The 18,915-nt window shown below is 41.6% G+C and overlaps 1 protein-coding gene across 1 annotated transcript in view; it reads right to left on the bottom strand.

Moving 5' to 3' along the window:
- Positions 1–18,349, bottom strand: part of LOC146829907 (CD5 antigen-like) — a 459,716-nt gene extending 441,367 nt beyond the window's left edge. The window contains exon 1 of the mRNA XM_085604183.1: positions 18,238–18,349. The gene's annotated coding sequence lies outside the window, so the exon portion shown is untranslated. The remainder of the gene's footprint in view (positions 1–18,237) is intronic.
- Between the last annotated feature and the right edge of the window lie 566 nt (positions 18,350–18,915).

Genomic DNA, 18,915 nt, shown 5'->3' with positions numbered 1-18,915 from the left:
ACCACCACAAAGACCACCATTGCCACCACTACCACCACCACCAATACCACCACCACCAGTGTCCCCATCACCATTACCACCACTACCAATACCATTAATACCACCACCACCAATAACAGCAATACCACCCCCACCAATACTACAAATACCACCACCACCAATACCACCGATACCATCACCAATACCACCACCACCAATACCACCACTAATACCACCACCAATAACACCAACAACACCAATACCACCACCACCTATACCACAACCATCAATACCACCACCAATACCACCACCACCACCAATACCACCGATATCACCAATATAGATACCATCACAAATACCACCACCATCAATACCAATACATCCACCACCAATACCACCACCAATACCACCTCCACCAATACTACCACCACCAATACCCCTACCAATACTACCACCACCACCAATACCACAACCTCCAATACCACCATCACCAATACCAATAATACCACCACCACCAATCATACCACCATTACCACCACCACCAATACCACTGATACCATCACAAATACCACCACCACAAATACCAAATACCACCACCAATATCACCAACACCAATAACACCACCAGCAATACCACCACCACCAATACTACTACCATCACCACCACCAATACCAGTACCACCACCACCAATACCACCAACAATACCAATACCACCACCACCAATACTACCACCACAAAGACCACCAATATCACCACCACCAATACATCACCATCACCAATACCACCAATACCGATACCACCACCATTATAATACCACCAACATCCCCACCACCAATACCACCACCACCAATACCACCACCAATACCACCACCACCACCACCACCAATACCACAGATATCACCAATATCGATACCACCACCATTACCAAAACCACCACCACAAATACCACCACCACCAATACCAATACATCCACCACCAATACCTCCACCAATACCACCTCCACCAATACTACCACCACCAATATCCCTACCAATACTACCACCACCACCAATACCACAACCACCAATACCACCATCACCAATACCAATAATACCACCACCACAAAGACCACCAATATCACCACCACCAATACATCACCATCACCAATACCACCAATACCGATACCACCACCATTATAATACCACCAACATCACCACCACCAATACCACCACCACCAATACCACAACCACCACCAATATCACCACCACCAATGCCATTAATACTACCATCACCACCACCAATACCACCACCACCAATACCACCAATACCATCACCAATACCACCACAACAACCACCACCACCAATACCACCACTAATACCACCACCAATACCACCAACACCAATACCTCACCACCAACACCACCACCAATACCACCACCACCAATACCAATACCACCACCACAACCACCAATACCATCGCCACCACCAATAGCGCCACCACCAAAACTGCCACCACAAAAACCACCAATGCCACAAATACCACCACCGGTACCCACACCACCAATACCGATACCACCACCATTACCAATACCACCAACACCACTACCACCAGTATCACTACCACCATTAATACCACCACCACCCACAACTATACCTCCACCACCAATACCACCACCACCAATACCACCACCAACAATATCATTACCAATACTACCACCACCACCAATACCACCACCACCACCAATAACACCACCACCAATACCACCAACACCAATACCACCACCACCAATACCACCACAACCACCACCAATACCACCACCACCACCAATACCAATACCACCACCACCAATACTGCCACCACAAAGATGACCAATGCCACCAATACCACCACCACCAATACCATCAATAGCAATACCACCACCACCAATACCACTTCCACCACCACCAATACCACCACCATCACCACCAATACCACCACCACCACCACTAATACCATCACCAATACAAGCACCACCAATACCACCACAATAATGCCACCAGCAATGCCACCACCACTATCACTAATATTATCACCACCACCAATACCACCAATACCACCAGCACCATTTCCCCCGCCATCAATACCAACACCACCACCACCATTACCACCACCACCCCCAATACCACCACCACCAATAACATCAATACCGGTACCACCACCATGTTTTTCCTTTGCTAATTCCTGAATTTTTGAGCTGGATTCCAGTCGAATCTGCACTGATGAAGAGGATTTTGGCAGACTAAAGATGGTCTTGTAGGCACTCGTTTGCAGAAAATTCAGAGCGGCCACTTCTTTTCCATGCTGGAGTCCCAGGCCATAGTCTGCTGTGGGAACCAGTTGGGCTGCTTGATTGTTAACAATTGTTCATGTAAAGGGCAACTGAGTTTCTTTTGCAACTGTTTGAATAGAAATGGTAATGAGTGTGCTTTCGCCTACCGTGAAGCAAGATGGTACTTAAAGGTCAGGTGTGGTTCCATGTGTATGTCCATTTACTTATATGAGCATACCACCTCAACTCGCTTTCCATTAATGGCCCACGTGTGTGACTTAAACTTAGAGGCTACAAGACAGACTACTTTTTTCTTACTCAAATTCATTTCTGGGGTTTGCTGCTCGATGTATTCTATTAATGCATTTATTGAATTTTGGAGCCCTATAGGTGTTTAACTCACAATGGCGATGCTGTCAGCGCATTGCAAGCACACTATTTTCTCTCTTGCCAATTTTGGTGGAAAACTCTCCTCTTGTAATAGGAAGCTGTCCAAGTCAGCCAGGTATATATTGAACAAACAGAGGGCTAAAACACACCCTTGTTTCTAGCCATTATTTGTTTGGATTTTCAATGTGACCCTACTGCCATTCCCAGCTTTGATCTGTGCCCATGTCTCTCTGTACAGTGCAATAATGGCATTTAACAATTTTTCTGGAATGCCCCATTCTGTAAGTTTTGGCAAGAAGGCGGCCACATGGGACTCTGTCAAAGGCAGATTCTAGTCGAAGAAGAATGTAAATGGACAAGTTTTTTGAGGTATAGCTTTTTTTGCTAAGATGGTAAGTACAGACACATTTGTAGTGGTAAGGTACTTTGGCTCTTCTTACTCATCAGTATGCTACTTGGTGTGGAGTACATTTAACGGAGGTGGGCTACCTGCATCCCGTCAGTTGCTTTAGACAGTGATGTTGCAGGACTTCAGATTCTTTGGCTCTTCTCAGTCATCGGTCAACTAGTTGGTGTGAAGTACAGCGGGAGTGATATGAAGCACGTTACTTGATCAGTTTTTCAGCTTCTTTTTGAAATGTGCAAGTAAATGAGGGATGAATTTGTCATATTTGTAGTTTCAACATGCTTTCTCTAATTTTGCATTGTGTTTAATAGTCGTTATCACCCAGGGTTTAACATGTGCAGTGCCTAGACGGAGCCTTAAGGCGCTCTTTTCAAAGTATAGGGTGCCATGGAGTACTTAATGAACTAATCAGACTTCCCAATGCATCACAAAACCTAAAATAGTTTAATGAAAATGGTCTGATAATCAGCTACCTTCAGGAGAAAGCCTGGAGCATGTAATGAGCTTGTGCCGCACTCGAAAACAGTGTCAATATATTTCATAAAAAGTTTACTAAAAAGACTTGCAGTTTTTGGGCTATGTTAATTAGAACACAACACAACATATCTTTCCAGTAATGTCAGCTGCCCCACATTACGATCCTGTTATCACAAATATATTCTTCATTTCTTGCTTTGAAATGCTTGCTTTTTCTATTTTCTTTTTCCTCCATATTCTCGGTAAATCTCAATATAACTCACAACAGCCGGCGCATGCGCTCTCTAGTAGGCTCGATCTAAAAAGTATATTCCTTCTACTTTACTACTCTCAGCCGATGTGCTTGGTTAGGAGGAAGTAGCGGGCTGCTTGACACTGCTCATCCCACACTACATTCAGAAACAACCACAGGAAAGTGCTGCAATGTTGAGTGGAATTAAACAACTGAAGCACCCACCACAGCTTGACAATATGTGGGACGCGGGAATGGAACCCCCTTAAGTGCTACCTCCAGATGCAGAGGTAGAAGACATGTAAACAATGCGTATGCGCTACTAGACTGCATCTAATGTCGAACCAAGGGCGCACGACTGATGGCTAGAAAGTCAAACAACACTGTCACCCTTGAATTGTAAGGCAATACAATCTTCCACTGAAAAATGGATTTCCCTTAGATCAACAAATGAGGAGTTGTCATGCACCTTAAGCAATTGTTAATGGCAAGCTAAACTCAAGGGAAGTTCATTTGTCAAGGGGCTGTGTGAGTAGATAGTCCTGATTTAACCGTACACTGAAGCAGCCCTGGACACCCTCCCGAGTGATTAGCCGCGCTTTACAAATCCTGTTTTGATATGATTTGAAATATGTCAGAAAACACTTTCTTTGGATATCAATGTGACAGCTGCAGAAGATGACACCAGAAATTCACAGATCAGCTTTTATGCAAAAGCATAACCTGACCAGAAAACCTTCGAGTTTGAGGCTCAGCCAGAACACACTTGAAAAATGCCTGGGCATTGATCCTATGCACCACAATCAGCAGTTTTAGCAGCTTTGTTATGTTTTAAAAGCACTAACTCTGTTATGTTTTAACAGCACTAGCTGTGTTATGTTTTAGCAGCATTCCTTCTATTATGTTTTAGCAGCACTAGCTCTGTTATTTTTCAGCAGCATTAGATCAAATATGTTTTAGCAGCACTAGCTATGCTATGTTTTAGAAGCACTAGCTCTGATATGTGTTTGGCAGCACTAGCTGTGTTATGTTTCAGCAGCATTAGCTCTATTTTGTTTTAGCAGCACTAGTTCTATTATGCTTCAGCAGCACTAGCTGTATTCTGTTTTAAAAGCACTAGCTCTATTATGTTTTAGCAGCACCAGCGTTATTCTGTTTTAGCAGCCGTAGCTCTATTATGTTTTAGCAGCACCAGCGTCATTCTGTTTTAGCAGCACTAGCTCTATTATGTTTTAGCAGCACCAGCGTTATTCTGTTTTAGCAGCACTAGCTGTAATATGTTTTAGCAGCACTAGCTCTATTATGTTTTAGCAGCACTAGCTGTATTATGTTTTAGCTGCACCAGCTCTATTTTGTTTTAGCAGCACCAGCGTTATTCAGTTTTAGCAGAAGGAGCTCTATTATGTTTTAGCAGCACCAGCTCTATTATGTTTTAGCAGCACTAGCTCTATTATGTTATAGCAGCACTAGCTCTATAATGTTTTGCAGCACTAGCTCTATTATGTTTTAGCAGCACTAGCTCTATTATGTTTTAGCAGCACTAGCTTTGTTATGTTTTAGGAGCACTAGGTCTATTATGTTGTAGCAGCACTAGCTCGATTATGTTTTAGCAGCACTAGCTGTGTTATGTTTTTGCAGCACCAGCTCTATCATGTTTTAGCAGCACAATCTCTATTATGTTTTAGCAGCACCAGCTCTATTATATTTTAGCAGCACCAGCTCTATAATGTTTTAGCAGCACTAGCTGTGTTATGTTTTAGCAGCACCAGCACTAGCTCTATTATGAATTAGCAGCACCAGCTCTATTATGTTTTAGCAGCCCAAGCTGTATTATGTTTTAGCAGCACTAGCTTTATTATGTTTTAGCAGCAATAGCTCTATTATAATTTAGCAGCACTAGCTCTATTATGTTTTAGCAACACTACCTCTATTATATTTTAGCAGCACCAGCTTTAATATGTTTTAGCAGCACTAGCTCAATTATGTTTTAGCAGCAATAGTTGTGTTATGTTTCAGCAGCACCAGCAATAGCTCTATTATGTTTTAGCAGCACTAGCTTTATTATGTTTTAGCAGCAATAGCTCTATTATAATTTAGCAGCACTAGCTCTATTATGTTTTAGCAACACTACCTCTATTATATTTTAGCAGCACCAGCTTTAATATGTTTTAGCAGCACTAGCTCAATTATGTTTTAGCAGCAATAGTTGTGTTATGTTTCAGCAGCACCAGCAATAGCTCTATTATGTTTTAGCAGCACTAGCTTTATTATGTTTTAGCAGCAATAGCTCTATTATAATTTAGCAGCACTAGCTCTATTATGTTTTAGCAACACTACCTCTATTATATTTTAGCAGCACCAGCTTTAATATGTTTTAGCAGCACTAGCTCAATTATGTTTTAGCAGCAATAGTTGTGTTATGTTTCAGCAGCACCAGCAATAGCTCTATTATGTTTTAGCAGCACTAGCTTTATTATGTTTTAGCAGCAATAGCTCTATTATAATTTAGCAGCACTAGCTCTATTATGTTTTAGCAGCACCAGCTCTATTATATTTTAGCAGCACCAGCTGTATTTTGTTTTATCATCACTAGCTCTATTATGTTATAGCAGCACTAGTTGTGTTATGTTTCAGCAGCACCAGCAATAGCTCTATTATGTTTTAGCGGCACTAGCTCTATTATGTTTTAAAAGCACTAGCTCTATTATGTTTTAGCAGCACCAGCTCTATTATGTTTTTAAAGCACTAGCTCTATTATGTTTTAGCAGCACTAGCTTTGTTATTTTTTAACAGCAGCAGCACTAGCTGTATTATGATTTAGCAGCACCAGCTCTATTATGTTTTATCAGCATGGCTCTATTATGTTTTAGCAGCACCAGATCTAATATGTTTTAGCAGAATTAGCTCTATTATATTTTTAGCAGCACTAGTTATGTTATGTTTTAGCAGCAGCAGCACTAGCTCTATTATGTTTTCGCAGCAGTAGCTCTATTATGTTTTAGCAGCGCCAGCTCTATTATGTTTTAGCAGCACCATCTCTATTATATTTTAGCAGCACCAACTCTATTATGTTTTAGCAGCACCATCTCTATTATGTTTTAGCAGCCCTAGCTGTATTATGTTTTAGCAGCACTAGCTTTATTATGATTTAGTAGCACCAGCTCTATTATGTTTTATCAGCATGGCTCTATTATGTTTTAGCAGCACCAGATCTATTATGTTTTAGCAGAACTAGCCCTATTATATTTTTAGCAGCACTAGTTATGTTATGTTTTAGCAGCACTAGCTCTATTATGTTTTCGCAGCAGTAGCTCTATTATGTTTTAGCAGCACCAGCTCTATTATGTTTTAGCTGTGTTATGTTTTAGTAGCAACAGCACTAACTCTATTATGTTTCAGCAGCACTAGCTCTATTATGTTTTAGCAGCACTAGTTGTGTTATGTTTTAGCAGCACCAGCACTAGCTCTATTATGAATTAGCAGCACTAGCTCTATTATGTTTTAGCAGCACCAGATCTATTATGTTTTAGCAGCACTAGCTTGATAATGTTTTAGCAGCACTTGTTGTGTTATGTTTTAGCAGCACCACCTCTAGCTCTACTATGTTTTAACAGCAATAGCTCTATTCTGTTTTAGCAGCAATAGCTCTATTATGTTTTAGGAGCACTAGGTCTATTATGTTGTAGCTGCACTAGCTCGATTATGTTTTTGCAGCACCAGCTCTATCATGTTTTAGCAGCACAATCTCTATTATGTTTTTATCAGCACCAGCTCTATCGTGTTTAGCAGCACCAGCTCTATAATGTTTTAGCAGCACTAGCTGTGTTATGTTTTAGCAGCACTGGCTCTATTATGTGTTCGCAGCACTAGCTCTATTATGTTTTAGCAGCACTAGATGTGTTATGCTTTAGCATCACCAGCACTAGCTCTTTTACGTTTTAGCAGCACTAGCTCTATTATGTTTTAGCAGCAATAGCTCTATAATGTTTTAGCAGCACTAGTTGCGTTATGTTTTAGCAGCATCAGCACTAGCTCTATAATGTTTTAGCAGCATTAGTTTCACTGTGTTTTAGCAGCACTAGCTCTATAATGTTTTAGCAGCACTTGTTGTGTTATGTTTTAGCAGCACCACCTCTAGCTCTAATATGTTTTAGCAGCATTAGCTCCACTGTGTTTTAGCAGAACTAGCTGTAATATGTTTTAACAGCAGTAGATCTATTATGTTTTAGCAGCACCAGCTCTATTATGTTTTAGCCGCAGTAGCTCTATAATGTTTTAACAGCACTAGTTGTGTTATGTTTCAGCAGCACCAGCACTAGCTCTATTATGTTTTAAAAGCACTAGCTCTATTGTTTCAGCAGCACCAGCTCTATTATGTTTTAAAAGCACTAGCTTTGTTATTTTTTAGCAGCACTAGCTGTATTATGATTTAGCAGCACCAGCTCTATTATGTTTTACCAGCACTGGCTCTATTATGTTTTAGCAGCACTAGCTCTATTATGTTTTAGAAGCACTAGTTGTGTTATGTTTTAGCAGCAGCAGCGCTAGCTCTATTATGTTTTCGCAGCACTAGCTCTATTATGTTTTAGCAGCGTCAGCTCTATTATGTTTTAGCAGCACCAGCTCTATTATGTTTTAGCAGCACCAACTCTATCATGTTTTAGCAGCACCAGCTCTATAATGTTTTAGCAGCACTAGCTGTGTTATGTTTTAGCAGCACTAGCTCTATTATGTGTGCGCAGCACTAGCTCTATTATGTTTTAGCAGCACTAGCTGTGTTATGCTTTAGTATCACCAGCACTAGCTCTATTACGTTTTAGCAGCACTAGCTCTATTATGTTTTAGCAGCAATAGCTCTATAATGTTTTAGCAGCACTAGTTGCGTTATGTTTTAGCAGCATCAGCACTAGCTCTATAATGTTTTAGCAGCACTTGTTGTGTTATGTTTTAGCAGCACCACCTCTAGCTCTACTATGTTTTAGCAGCATTAGCTCCACTGTGTTTTAGCAGCACTAGCTATATTATGTTTTAACAGCAGTAGATCTATTATGTTTTAGCAGCACCAGCTCTATTATGTTTGAGCCGCAGTAGCTCTATAATGTTTTAACAGCACTAGTTGTGTTATGTTTCAGCAGCACCAGCACTAGCTCTATTATGTTTTAAAAGCACTAGCTCTATTGTTTCAGCAGCACCAGCTCTATTATGTTTTAAAAGCACTAGCTTTGTTATTTTTTAGCAGCACTAGCTGTATTATGATTTAGCAGCACCAGCTCTATTATGTTTTACCAGCACTGGCTCTATTATGTTTTAGCAGCACTAGCTCTATTATGTTTTAGAAGCACTAGTTGTGTTATGTTTTAGCAGCAGCAGCACTAGCTCTATTATGTTTTCGCAGCACTAGCTCTATTATGTTTTAGCAGCACCAGCTCTATTATGCTTTAGCAGCACCAACTCTATTATGTTTTAGCAGCCCAAGCTGTATTATGTTTTAGCAGCACTAGCTCTATTATGTTTTCGCAGCACTAGCTCTATTATGTTTTAGCAGCGCCAGCTCTATTATGTTTTAGCAGCACCAGCTCTATTATGCTTTAGCAGCACCAACTCTATTATGTTTTAGCAGCACCAGCTCTATTATGTTTTAGCAGCCCAAGCTGTATTATGTTTTAGCAGCACTAGCTTTATTATGTTTTAGCAGCAATAGCTCTATTATAATTTAGCAGCACTAGCTCTATTATGTTTTAGGAACACTACCTCTATTATATTTTAGCAGCACCAGCTTTAATATGTTTTAGCAGCACTAGCTCAATTATGTTTTAGCAGCAATAGTTCTGTTATGTTTCAGCAGCACCAGCAATAGCTCTATTATGTTTTAGCAGCACTAGCTTTATTATGTTTTAGCAGCAATAGCTCTATTATAATTTAGCAGCACTAGCTCTATTCTGTTTTAGCAGCACCAGCTCTATTATATTTTAGCAGCACCAGCTGTATTTTGTTTTATCATCACTAGCTCTATTATGTTATAGCAGCACTAGTTGTGTTATGTTTCAGCAGCACCAGCAATAGCTCTATTATGTTTTAGCGGCACTAGCTCTATTATGTTTTAAAAGCACTAACTCTATTATGTTTTAGCAGCACCAGCTCTATTATGTTTTTAAAGCACTAGCTCTATTATGTTTTAGCAGCACTAGCTTTGTTCTTTTTTAACAGCAGCAGCACTAGCTGTATTATGATTTAGCAGCACCAGCTCTATTATGTTTTATCAGCATGGCTCTATTATGTTTTAGCAGCACCAGATCTAATATGTTTTAGCAGAATTAGCTCTATTATATTTTTAGCAGCACTAGTTATGTTATGTTTTAGCAGCACTAGCTCTATTATGTTTTCGCAGCAGTAGCTCTATTATGTTTTAGCAGCCCTAGCTGTATTATGTTTTAGCAGCACTAGCTTTATTATGTTTTAGCAGCAATAGCTCTATTATGTTTTAGCAGCACCAGCTCTATTATGTTATAGCAGCACTAGCGCTTTTATGTTTTAGCAGCAATAGTTCTGTTATGTTTCAGCAGCACCAGCAATAGCTCTATTATATTTTAGCAGCACCAGCTTTAATATGTTTTAGCAGCACTAGCTCAATTATGTTTTAGCAGCAATAGTTCTGTTATGTTTCAGCAGCACCAGCAATAGCTCTATTATGTTTTAGCAGCACTAGCTTTATTATGTTTTAGCAGCAATAGCTCTATTATAATTTAGCAGCACTAGCTCTATTCTGTTTTAGCAGCACCAGCTCTATTATATTTTAGCAGCACCAGCTGTATTTTGTTTTATCATCACTAGCTCTATTATGTTATAGCAGCACTAGTTGTGTTATGTTTCAGCAGCACCAGCAATAGCTCTATTATGTTTTAGCGGCACTAGCTCTATTATGTTTTAAAAGCACTAACTCTATTATGTTTTAGCAGCACCAGCTATATTATGTTTTTAAAGCACTAGCTCTATTATGTTTTAGCAGCACTAGCTTTGTTCTTTTTTAACAGCAGCAGCACTAGCTGTATTATGATTTAGCAGCACCAGCTCTATTATGTTTTATCAGCATGGCTCTATTATGTTTTAGCAGCACCAGATCTAATATGTTTTAGCAGAATTAGCTCTATTATATTTTTAGCAGCACTAGTTATGTTATGTTTTAGCAGCACTAGCTCTATTATGTTTTCTCAGCAGTAGCTCTATTATGTTTTAGCAGCCCTAGCTGTATTATGTTTTAGCAGCACTAGCTTTATTATGTTTTAGCAGCAATAGCTCTATTATGTTTTAGCAGCACCAGCTCTATTATGTTTTAGCAGCACTAGCTCAATTATGTTTTAGCAGCAATAGTTCTGTTATGTTTCAGCAGCACCAGCAATAGCTCTATTATAATTTAGCAGCACTAGCTCTATTCTGTTTTAGCAGCACCAGCTCTATTATATTTTAGCAGCACCAGCTGTATTTTGTTTTAGCAGCACTGTCTCTATTGTGTTTTAGCAGCACTAACTCTATTATGTTTTAGCAGCACTATCTCTATTATGTTTTAGCAGCACTGGCTCTATTATGTTTTAGCAGCACTGGCTATATTATGTTTTAGCAGCACTATCTCTATTATGTTTCAGCAGCACTAGCTCTAAAATGTTTTAGCAGCTCTGGCTCTATTATGTTTTAGCAGCACTAGCTCTATTAGGTTTTAGCAGCATTAGCTCTGTTATGTTTTAGCATCAGTAGTTGTGTTATGTTTTAGCAGCTCTGGCTCTATTATGTTTTAGCAGCACTAGGTCTATTATGTGTTAGCATCACTAGCTCTATTATGTTTTAGCAGCAGTAGCTCTATAATGTTTTAACAGCACTAGTTGTGTTATGTTTCAGCAGCACCAGCACTAGCTCTATTATGTTTTATCAGCACTAGCTCTATTATCTTTTAAAAGCACTAGCTCTATTATGTTTTAGCAGCACCAGCTCTATTATGTTTTTAAAGCACTAGCTCTATTATGTTTCTAGCAGCACTAGCTTTGTTATTTTTTAGCAGTACCAGCACTAGCTGTATTATGATTTAGCAGCACCAACTCTATTATGTTTTAGCAGCACCAGCTCTATTATGTTTTAGCAGCACTAGCTTTAATATGTTTTAGCAGGACTAGCTCTATTCTGTTTTAGCAGCACTATCTCTAATATATTTTAGCAGCACTGGCTCTGTTATGTTTTAGCAGCACTGTCTCTATTGTGTTTTAGTAGGACTAGCTCTATTATATTTTAGCAGTACTAGCTGTATTATGTTTTAGCAGCACTATCTCTATTAAGTTTTAGCAGCACTGGCTCTATTATGTTTTAGCAGCACTGGCTCTACTATGTTTTAGAATCACTAGCTCTATTATGTTTTAGCAGCACTATCTCTTTTATGTTTTAGCAGCACTAGCTGTATGATGTTTTAGCAACACTAGCTCTATTATGTTTCAGCAGCACTAGCTTTGTTATGTTTTAACTGCACTAGCTGTGTTATGTTTTAGCAGCACTGGGTCTGTTATGTTTTAACTGCACTAGCTGTGTTATGTTTTAGGAGCATTATCTCTATTATGTTTCAGCAGCACTAGCTCTATTATGTTTTATCAGTACTGGCTCTATTATGTTTTAGCAGCACTAGCTCAATTATGTTTTAGCAGCACTGGCTCTATTATGTTTTAGTAGCACCGGCTTTATTATGTTTTAGTAGCAACAGCTCTATTATGTTTTCGCAGCACTAGCTCTATTATGATTTAGCAGCATCAGCTCTATTATGTTTTATGAGCACTGGCTCTATTATGTTTTAGCAGCACTGGCTCTATTATGTTTTAGCAGCACTATCTCTATTATGTTTTAGCAGCACTAGCTGTATTATGTTTTAGCACCACTATCTCTATTATGTTTCAGCAACACTAGCTCTATTATGTTTCAGCAGCATTAGCTTTGTTATGTTTTAACTGCACTAGCTGTGTTATGTTTTAACAGCACTAGGTCTGTTATGTTTTAACTGCACTAGCTGTGTTATGTTTTAGCAGCACTATCTCTATTATGTTTCAGCAGCACTAGCTCTATTATGTTTTAGCAGCAATGCTCTATTATGTCTTAGCAGCACTGGTTCTATTATGTTTTAGCAGCACTAGCTTTGTTATGTTTTAACTGCACTAGCTGTGTTATGTTTTAGCAGCACTGGCTCTATTGTGTTTTAGCAGCACTAGCTCTGTTATGTTTTAGCAGCACTAGCTCTGTTATGTTTTAGCAGCACTAGCTCTGTTATGTTTTAGCATCAGTAGTTGCGTTATGTTTTACCCTGTACACCAGGTAGGTCCTCCCTGTGACGCTGTCCCGCTGCCACTGCTCTTGCTGTAAGTTACCCTCCGTTCCTGCCCCCTGACTTGTTGCCATCTTATTTTGTCTTGCTGACCCTGATTTACTGTTGCCCTCTTCTGCTCACTGTTGTCCCCTTTGTGCCCCCTGCCCCCCGCTTGACTTCCGTGCTGTACTTGGTTTACTTGTGCCCTTTGTTCCTGTCCCCCGCCCGCATTCTCCCGCCGCAGCGTCCCTGCGGCCCCGCCCCCCGCTGTCCCTTTCGCCGTCACTGTTGCCTCTCTGTTTTATTCACCGGCTGTTTTATTCACCTGCTGCCTTGATTGTATTTTTCTGCCACTGTTGTGCCCTTTCTAAACCTTGCCCGCCTGCCCCCCGTTTTTGCTTTCTGTATCCTTTTTCCCGCCTCTGCATTCCTGCGGCCCCGCCCCCCGCTGCCCCATTCGCCAGCCTGCTGCCGCCTCCCAGCTGCTCCTCCCTCCCACAGCCCCTCATATGGAGGCCGCGCAGGCAAGCCTGTCTGCGCCCGTCCGCGCCTGGACCGCGCCCTGCGACAGAACCCCTGGTCCCCGCCAGAGCCGGGGTTCCTGACTGAGATACGGCTTCGCCGCCCTCAATGCACTCAACACCGGACGACCACCCGACTGCTACCAAGCCACCCCGAAGCGCACCCACAGACCCTACACCTGTCAAGCCTGCAAATTCACCTACCTCCGAACCTGCACCGCGACCGCCAGAAGGGGCGCCAACAACAACCACCTCAAGTGCATCCTGCTCAACACCCACTCCGTCCACGAGTAGGCCGTCGAACTCTGGGACCTTCACAACAGCACCGGACGTCGCCTTCCTCACGGAAACCTGGATGAACGCCTCCTCAGCGCCCGACATCGCCATAGCCATCCCGGACGGCTATAAGATCACCCGGAGGGACCGCATCAACCAAACCGGAGGTGGCATCGCCATTGTCTACAGAAACACCATCCGCATCACTACCAACACCGACGACACCCTCACCACCACCGCCGAGCTCCTTCGCTTTCAGATACACACCGACCCCAAGACCACCCTCAGAGGTACTCTCATCTACAGACCCCCAGGACCATGCACACAATTCAGCAGCACTAGCTCTATTATGTTTTAGCAGCAATGCTCTATTATGTTTTAGCAGCACCGGCTCTATTATGTTTTAGCAGCACTGGCTCTATTATGTTTTAGCAGCACTATCTCTGTTATGTGTTATCAGTACTATCTTTATGATTAATTCCTGAACTCCTGCTTTACAAACTTGAATGACGAGCTCGTCTAAACCTTTCCAAGAGCTTTGCTTATGTTTCTGAATTGGAAATGTTTTTGAAAGGGCCCTGGTTGGCAGTCTCGTACATGTAACTGCACGTATTAAATTTGAAATCATTATGAAAAGTATTTTCCTTGCGTTAATGAATAAGTTATAAGAGTGGGAACATCAGCTGTAAAAAGACTGAGCGTGGCCAAAGTGCAGGGCAGTCCATAATTCCAGTGGTTACTGGTCTTTCCAATGCTCCGTTGGAAATATTCCATTTCAAGCATGGACACTGCTTTTACGCCATGGAGGTTCTACCTCATTGAATTAGGCACTTATATAAAACATGCACAATCCTGGCACCTATGGAACGCTACAAAGCTACGAGGATCGGCAACTATGAACCAACCGCCATCACCCAATGACAAAATCTGACCAAAAACACAGCATACACGGCTGGACCTCTTCTTCCATTGAGCGTTCCGATACTAAATGGACCCGATCCATAAAGATTTTGCTTAGTGTGTGTGATTGTCCTTGTAGCAGGTACTCTTGACTTACTTCTGTATTGCAAGGGCCAGTCAGGCTCGCTCATGGCTTAGTCAACAATAAGCCATAAGTGCTCTTACCCATAGGTCACAGCAGAATGTTTCTGATTTGGGCCCAGTCATCACTACCCAGTAAGCTACAAAGTCACCATTTTCACACCTAGACTTGCACGAGGATCAATAGTGGGCCATGCGGCTTTGCTGTACCAGCGACCTGTTGTCATTTTCAAAGCCTTTCACAAGATAGGGGCCCCCTACCTCAGGGAATGATTCCAACATTATACACCCCAACGCACCTTGAGGTCATCTGCTCAACTTCTGACCTCCACACCTAAAGTCCTGATGTCCCGGATTGAGGGAAGATCCTTTCAAGTGGTAGCCTCTCGCTCATGGAACACTCGCCCCTCTCTCTTAGACAGGTACAGGACCTCCTCACCTTTAGGATGAAATTAAAGACCTGCTTATTGCAACGGTAGGGTCCGGCCTGCCTTCTGCATTGGGTGTTTCTCTCTGTTAGCTGTTATGTGGTCTCTTTGCTTCAGCACCGGGACACTCCTGGGAGTAGCCGCGCTCTTTATAAATACCATATAACATAACATAACATAGGTGTGTGACAACCCCAATCTCTAAGGTGTTTCCTAAAGTAATTAAAGCAACCATATTATTTTTACGAGGTTTGCTTACTGCCTTTTTTTTGAAGAACAGTAAAATCTAGAATAACCATTATGGCTTGACGCCATAAATACTCACCCAACCCAGCTGTGCAAGGGCTATAGCTGCACAGAGACTAATACATGACAGTTTAAAAACAGTCTAAAGCTTTACCAATGCTCACGTGTTCTTCTTGAACACTGTAACCAGCACGTCTCCTCCCAAATCTCTGTTTCCAATTTTCACAATCCGCTACCATTGTGGGTTAAAAAAAAAAAAACATCTGAAAATGTTTCGTTTTGCTATTGAAATTAAAATCAAAAACGTGTCCATAGGCAGAGATGACAATGTTTCGGATCATAAGCTCAATCTCCATGGGTTTATTGGGCGCTTCGATCCTGTGTTGAAATGTAAAATTATCGGGTATCTTCTGGCCATAGGAGGCTGTTTCTCTCACAAGTCGGCTACACCAAAAAAATCGTATTACTCCGGACATTACTGCACCGCAAACAAAAGCAAATGAGGAAATTAACCCTGGGCGTAGTTCGCGAAGTAGCACTATGCGAAGCTACGCAAAGTGCACTTCGCACTACGCGAGCTACGCGTAGCAATTCGCGAACTGCGTAGTACCCTGTTCGCACTGTGCAAGATGCCGTTTTCAATGATTGCACAGTGCAGACAAGCATCCGGCACTGCAATCATTGAAAACGGCATCTTGCACAGTGCGAGCTGTAGTTTTCTGCCGCTCGAGTAGATTTTTACTCGAGCGGCAGCTTTCTCAACGCGGACTGGTAGTTTCTCATCACGAGCGGTCGCGAGCATACGCGACCACTCGCAATGAGAAACCTGACCTCCTCGCGTTGAGAATCTCGCCGGGATGTTTATTTTTCACGCTCGCGATCAGCAACTTGATGTTGCTGATCACGAACAAGGAAAAAGTCTCACCGGGATGTCATTTTGCTTGCTCGCGGTCACCAACTTGATGTTGAGGACCGCAAGCAAGCAAAAAATGACTGCTGCACTACTCAACGCTACGCTACGCATGTTTGCACTGTGCTACGTGCAATTCGCGTAGTGCGAAGTAGCGCAAACTTCGCAAACTACGCGAGCGTAGCGTAGCGTAGTGCTTTGCCCAGGCTTAGAGGTAATACTGACATACTTAAGGTATATTTTTGAAAATGCACATTCACCTCTGTTTTTCTGGATTTGAATAAAAGAGGTGTGTGGTGCTTACTATCGACCTAGAAAGGATGAGGCGTTGACTCATCAAACCGGTGGCCATTTGAATCACTCCACAACACATAATAGAAGCCCATAACAACTTTAGGGTCAACTCTGTGTGGAATCTTCCTTCTTAGAGACACACCCATTAAAAATATAGTTACCAAACACATATTGAGGGAAGTAACTAGTGGCTGAATTTTGATAAAAGGGGAGGGGGTGATGTAAGGCGTAATGCAATACAGGTGCATCGAACCTGTAAGACTGCATGAATCCACAAGAGAGCACCAGTGTCGACCGACCACCAAACATGATAACATACGGGCTCCGCTCAAGTGGAAAGTCTCTTATTTTAGCATGTCCCACACCAAAGATGAAGACTTGTCCTGAGCAGGGAAATTATTATTTTGGGGGACGTCATGTCATTTAGAAAGACATCTTTGGATACTTTGGAATATGTAATACCAGCCTCCCAGTTGAATGCTCATCTTGGTAAATTTGACTTTGTTTTTGACGAAGATAGCATTTGAAGGCATATTAAACAAAGATCTGGAAGAGAGATTTTTAACTGCACATTCTCCTCACTTTATAAAATATTAAGATGTGCAATAATTCTCCACTAGGTGGCGCTTCATATCTAAATTCATATCTAAAGCACATGTCCCTGCACATAAAATCCGACAAGATTAATACATTTATTTCATGTTGGCTTGAATTTTAAAAAAAAGTCAGTAAAATGGAAAAAAATCCACATTTACAACATTAGACTGCTTCTGAACCAGGCAACATTAGAAGCATAGGGGCTTTTTTATAAGCCCTTCGTCACTTTTGCGCCACCGGTGCGTCACTTTTTGAGATGCACCAGCGGCGTAAAAAATGCGCCATGTTGCGTCTTATTTACAAAGTGACACATCTAGGTAAAGGCGTCGCTTTGTAAACCCCTGCGCCTTATTATACCTGCACCAGGTATAATGTATTCAGGCAGGGCGTTCTGGCGCAGTAAGCCTCGTAGAAGTGATGCAGTAAAATCTATGAGATTCCACTGCGCCACTTCTAGGACGCAAATGCGTCAATATCTTACGCCTGCCTCACAGCAGGCGTAAGACTGCCGCAAGCACATTTGCTTCATAAAAATCACAAATAAATAAAGAAGCATCTCTGAGGTGCTGTGGGAAACCATTTACTATCCTTATACCTAAACCCAAAGAGATGTGTGGAGTACAGTGCACTTGTAAATATGTGATTGTAATATCATTATGCAGTTCAAATGTGTAAATCCCTGATTAATTTACACAATTGGATAGTTTCCCAATTCATGTACATTGTTTTCTTGTTAAACAGCTAGGTCAACCCCCTGCTTGGCACAGAATGAACACAGAAGTGAGACATGACCTTTGACCTGTGATATCTAGGCTGCTTACCTCTGTGACCGTCACAAATGCCTTGTGTGGCTGCTGGTTCAGCAGGTGCTGCTCTGGGAGAGCAGGGACAGGATCTTCTTTCATACTCCCACTGTGTCATACTTTAAGGAGTGAACACCAAACCTTGCTCCTCTGACTCTCTGAGGGCGGGGTCATCATCAGATAGATACTCACAGCCAGAACAAACAAAAACGCTCCTCCACCTTGGTCTTTCTCCAATGTCATTTTAACATTTGTGCAGCACAGACATGAATTGATTCCAACATACTTTATTTACATTGCATCATCTTCAGAGCACTCATCCCTGAAGGTACCTAACACATGACAGCTGCGCTGCGATCCACGAGCAGGAATTACCACTAGGTCACCAGGGAAAATTTGTGGGCATCGGCCCTCATGGCATCAGCCAGCCCCTACCCCTGAGGACAACTTAAAAAAAGATTGTAATAAAAAAACACTTATAATTGATGTAAAATTGTCAGGGGGTCTGCCCTTTCAAACACAAGCCGACCACCCTTGGGCCCCAATTTCCTTTGGGGGAAATATATATATATATCCACTTACAGGTTTCAGGGATGTTATAGTTGGAAATTAGCATTTAAAAAACCTTAGAAAATCACTGAAAAAAACACAGGTTTCAGGGACGTTATAGTTAGTTGGACATTTCACTCATACAAA

This window comes from Triturus cristatus, chromosome 5_1 (assembly GCF_964204655.1).
Source record: "Triturus cristatus chromosome 5_1, aTriCri1.1, whole genome shotgun sequence".
Taxonomy (NCBI): Eukaryota; Metazoa; Chordata; class Amphibia; order Caudata; family Salamandridae; genus Triturus; species Triturus cristatus.
Note: the sequence above shows the minus strand (reverse complement) of the source record. Positions and strands in the feature narration are given on the sequence as shown.